Source organism: Canis lupus, chromosome 3 (assembly GCF_048164855.1).
Source record: "Canis lupus baileyi chromosome 3, mCanLup2.hap1, whole genome shotgun sequence".
Classification (NCBI taxonomy): domain Eukaryota; kingdom Metazoa; phylum Chordata; class Mammalia; order Carnivora; family Canidae; genus Canis; species Canis lupus.
In genome coordinates, this window is record NC_132840.1 from 78,972,232 (window position 1) to 78,977,793 (window position 5,562).

At 36.0% G+C, this 5,562-nt stretch overlaps 1 pseudogene; it reads right to left on the reverse strand.

Moving 5' to 3' along the window:
- Positions 1–3,266: 3,266 nt before the first annotated feature.
- Positions 3,267–3,978, reverse strand: LOC140626069 (olfactory receptor 8B3-like; annotated as a pseudogene).
- Positions 3,979–5,562: the final 1,584 nt, after the last annotated feature.

Genomic DNA, 5,562 nt, shown 5'->3' on the forward strand with positions numbered 1-5,562 from the left:
TTAGGCCCTGGGTGGAGATCCCTGCTCAGTTGGAAGTCTACTTGTCCCTCTCCCCTTGCTCATACACTCTCTCTTTCACTCCTTCTCTCCCAAATAAATGAATAAAATCTTTTTAAAAATTTATTCATTTATTTCAGAGAGAGAGAGGGAGAGAGAGAGACAGAGAGAGGGAGAGCGAGGGCACAGTGGAGGAGGGGCAGAGGGAGTGGAAGAGGGAGAAGCAGACTCACTGCTGAGTAGGGAGCTCCATATGAGGCTTGATCCCAGGACTCTGAGATCATGACCTGAGCCAACAGCAGATGCTTAATTGACTGAGACACCCAGGTGCCCCATAAATAAAATCTTTAAAAATAATAATAAACATTAGAAAAGAGAACAATAGAGTTAGAGATGAGAGCAAAGAAGAACAGCAAAATCAAAAGCTGGCTATTAAAAAAAGAAGTTCCAACTAGTTTTAATTCAAATTTCATCTGTTATTTTTATTTTTATTATTTTAAACGTTTTATTTATTTAAGTAATCTCTACACCAAACATGGGGCTCAAACTCACAACCCTGAGATCAAGAGTCCCATGTTCTCTGACTGAGCCAGCCAAGTGCCCCTATGTGTTATTTTTAAATAATATCTTGCTCTCTTTAGTGTTTCATTTTCTTCTTTCATGATTTTAATCATTTTTAAGAGATTTTATTTATTTACTCATGAGAGATACATAGAGAGAGGCAGGGACATAAGCAGAGGGAAATGCAGGCTCCTCGCAGGGAGCCCCATGTGGGACTCGATCCCAGGACCCTGGGATCATGCCCTAGCCAAAAGGCAGATGCTCAACCACTGAGCCACCCAGGTATCCCTGATTTTAATCATTTTAAACCAAATGTTTTTGTATTCTCTAGTAAAAGCTCAAGAATATAATACATAACATCACTCTTTTTCACTGAGCTCTAAACTGGTAAGAAATAAAATGTATTGGAGACAAAATGAATATTTTAAAACACAAGTTTGGTGTTGAAGGCAGTAACATGTCTTAAAATTAATGAATTTGTAGCAATTTCTACTACGTGATTAGTTACTGATCTGATCACCAGGTTAACTATGCCCAATAGAAGAGGGACTAATGAGCAATTTTAATTTTTTTCCCCTGGTATCCAAGGGTTATTGCCTGGAATGAAGGAACAAAAGAACTACAAGGAATGGGATGACATGAAGCAAATGTACAAAGGTAAGAGATATTGGAAATATTAGTGGAGGAGGGGAGTTTTAGAATACTAGAAGGAGGTAGTATGCCAAGAGAAAATGCTAGTGTTTGGATAGGCCAAATTATTAAAGGCAGTATTCCTAATGGCATTTACTTCCAATATGCATACACATTGGCTGCCATTTTTAATTTTTGCTATATCATCTTCTGCCAACTTATAAATTTCTACATGGTATATATTAGTTGACTTGCTTTTGGACAAATATAAGAATTACATTTAATATAAAATATCAATATCCTGGATGATGAATTTAGAAGTGTTGGGACTTTTATGATAGTTTTCAAAATAATTTTCTTTTACACTGTGAAATAAGCATATGTTTTAAAGCAAACAGCTACCTTTACCCTAGAGATATATCACCTGCAAACTGCTACCAGTGTTAATAAAACATCTCTTGCAGTTCTAACACTCTTTTAATTTCTTTCTGCTTTTTTTTATCCTCAATAAAGTTTCTTGCTTTCTGTTCCTCTGCACAATTTCTCTTGGGAATGAGAAAAGCAATACACTGACCATGTGTTAATATTTGAAAATCAGCTTCTTATTTCAAATCGACCTCTAACACAAATACCATTTACCTAGTACGTTGCAAAGTAACTGGAGTTTTCTCAGAAATTAGCAAATACTTGCATATATTGTATTTGTGCCTTAAGATATGTAACTGAAGCAATTTTAAAATTATTTCTAATAAATTCATGCTCTCAATCCATAAAAATAAAAAATAATTATGATTTATCTTGATTTCATGAAAATTTAAAACTCACTTTTAAAATTAAAAATTTTTAATTAAAAAGAACTAAGATTAGAAGCAAGGATAGACATTTTAGGAACTTTATAAGCACTTTATTTATTTGTCATATTTTTTATTAGGCAATTTGTGTATCTTCACCAAACTGCATTTTGCAGAGAAAACATCAACCTTTATGTTTCAGAAGTGAGAAATATTATGACTTTATTTATAGTACAGTATTAACAAAATCAAATATCTAATGGCTTCAGTACAAACTTTCTCAGACACCAGGGATGCAAAGGTGAAAAGATGGAGTCTGTGCTCACCAAGAATTCATGATCTATTAGGGGTAGCAGAGAAATTATTATTATTCATGATGAATTGTATCAAATGGTATAATAGAGTTAACAAAAAGATACTTAGAACTATGAAGGAAGATAGATTGATGCTAGAGAACTTGAAAGCAAATTGTAAAAGGCAGTATTCATCACAAAATTTATTTTCAATACATGCATGCACTGGCTGCCATTTTATATTTTGTCCTCTCATAATTTCTAAAGGCTAACAGAAGTTGGTAAAAATTTTGCTATTATTTAAAAAAAACAAAAAAGTATGGAAGTGGTAAACCACAAAATCCCATGTTCACTCTCACTTTTGTGGGAGAATTTGGAATTGTGTCTGTGTTATATGTTTCACTACTGATACCAAAGACATACTTAGAAAAGGAGAGTCGTAAGACTACTAGACACTTTGGTGTAAAGATTGATATTTTGTGATGTTATTCAATTAATTAATTATAGTACCTACAATATTTGTCCCAGAGATAGATGCCATATATAGCAAAAGACAAAGTAATAATAATTTCTTTTTCCCTAATGTTGCAATTACATAATTATACTTGTAAGAGCTAAGAGGAGGGTGGCCTGGATGGCTCAGTGATTGAGCATCTGCCTTCAGCTTGGGGTCCTGGGATTGAGTCTGGCTTTGAGCTCCCCATAGCGAGCCTGCTTCTCCCTCTGCCTATGTGTCTGTCTCTCTCTCTGTGTCTCTCATGAATAAATAAATAAAATCTTTAAAAAAATAAAAAAGCTAAGAGGACAAGGAGGAGAAAAAATTGAGGAAAGAAAGAATGAATGAATTCAAGCTGTAGATATATGAGTTTGATGTGAACCCAAAATTTATATCAAAGACTGATGCCACTTTCCTGATTCATAGACACTACATTAGAAGGTTGGAGGCACATGAATCCTACTGCCCAAAGAAAAATGAAACAGCCATTAATGGGAATTACAGGTTCTGAATGAAAGCTTTAGCCCTGACCTCTGTAGAGCTGATGTGGAAGGTTCTGGTGATGATAAAAGCATAGGAGATAAAAGCAGTGCTGATGGGCATCAAAATGTTCATGTCTATTAGGACAAAGACCATAATCTCATTGTCGGTCCTGGTGCAGGAAAGCTGACTGAGCACAGAGAGTATGTCAAGATCGTGGTTGACGATACTGGCATCACAGAAGGGCAGTCTCACCATAGAGAGTGTGGGCTAGGAAACCCAGACATCCCATCACATATGCTCCAAACTCCAACAGAGAACAGGTCTGAAAGGACAATATAACACCATACAATAGTGGCTTGCAAATGACAACATAGTGATTATATGCTATGCTGTTGATACATAACATTTGGAAATGACAAAGAAACAAAAGAAATAAAGGTGCATCAGCCACCCTGGATAGGAGGTTTTCCTCTATACAATGTTCGTGAGTATTTTGAGGGCAAAGACAGAAGAGTGATAGACATCGATGTCAGAGAGACTAAAGAGTAAATATCATATGAATGTATGAAAGTATGTATTTAGTGAAATTAATATAATCAAATTCAGCCTGAGAACCACAGCCACCAGATAGATCTCTAGAAATAGGAGGGGGAGCTAAAATACTCTGGCTTGTTAGATAAATCTTGAGGATAAAGTCTGTCACCAGGGAGTAATTTTCATCTATCATTCTCCTGTAGGAGTCAATCTATGGAGATGAAGGAAGAGCCAATTAGAGGAAAACTGACCTGAGCTATTTCTCACTCATGAAATATCACACAGGCTGGAATTCTCTGAACCTTTGAAATCCCAGGATTTGCATCAATAACTTCTACCTACAGAAGGGCTACAGTGAGAAGAATACTAAGTATATCTTCACTTTAGAAGAAAGTTTACTAATAAAATGGAAAGTCTAAAGAGAGAAATCTTGAAGTTGGTGATTTGACCAGTAGAAATTGTCAAGAAAAACACAAGCAATATGAGGCAAGGTATGGAGGCAGAAAAACATAAGGTACTTTGGAAGAGGAACAGCCACTCTATTTTAATTGGGACCAAGGGATTTGATTGCTCTTTCCTAGAACTGGCCTTTAACGTTATGAGGAGTCATTAAAGAATGTTGGATAGCAGAATTACATAATTAAACTACTTTTGCAAAAGAAGAAAGAAGAACCACAACCACCACTATGGAGAGGTACAGATTGAATCAGAGGAGAACTTGAGACAGAACGTCAGCAGAAAACCTATTTAGTAAGGTAGCAAGGTCATTGTAAATTGGGAGACACAAGAAGACTTCACATAACATGGAAAATATAAGATACAGATCATGAGGCAGAAGTTCAAAATGACCATGTTTTTTGATTTTTTGGAAAGTAGGAGAATGGCATTTTCATTAACAAAAATGAGAAAAAACTAACAGCAATGAGTTTGGGAGAATGTTGGTGAATTAACTTGATGTGAAGAAAGAGGACACAACCCTCATTCTGGTGTGTACCATCAGATACATGAAAATGCACCCCTCTTCCCATCCCAACACTGTTAAGGCTGCTCCTTTAATAAGTGGGCAAGTTTTAGCAAAATATAAAAATAAATTAATGTTCTATAGACCCTGGGGAAAGACCTCTTTGATAAAAAATAGTGAAACATAAGTAGACAAATTCTTAACCTACTTTGAACTCCACATGCCTGTTATCCTCTCAAGAAGACTTCAGTCTTCCATCACGGAGTTGGACTCCCCAGCCGCAGCATCCATGTGTTCTACACCACTGGAGAAACTTTCTACAGTGTATTGAATTTGCCTGTGTGTTTGCTTTACTGTCTCTCCCTCTAGGCTGTAAGTTTTTTCATAGAAAAAAAATTGTGCTGTGTTCAAAGAATCTGATAAGGTATTTGTCATACCACAGAAACTTATTAAATGGTTATGATGGTGGTAGCTGTAGTGATAATGGAGTGGTGATGGTGAGTTGGAAAGAACAGGGCCAGCAAAATAAAGAGGAAAGTTGCCTTAATAGAAGTGATTGTTGGAGTTATATAAGGTGAATGAGATCATTACAAAGCGTAGAGAAAGAAGAACAAATGGCAAGTGGAGATTTAGATGACCCCTACAGTGGATGGACCTACCATAGCCAACAATACATTCTGGCTCTTTCTCCCTAATTTGTCAATCTCACAAACCCAATTTCTCTTCCTCATGCACAATCTATCAGTTGGATGGATGTTAGATCTACTACATCCTTGTTATTATATTCGAGAGACAGAAAGAGACCCATAACAGGGG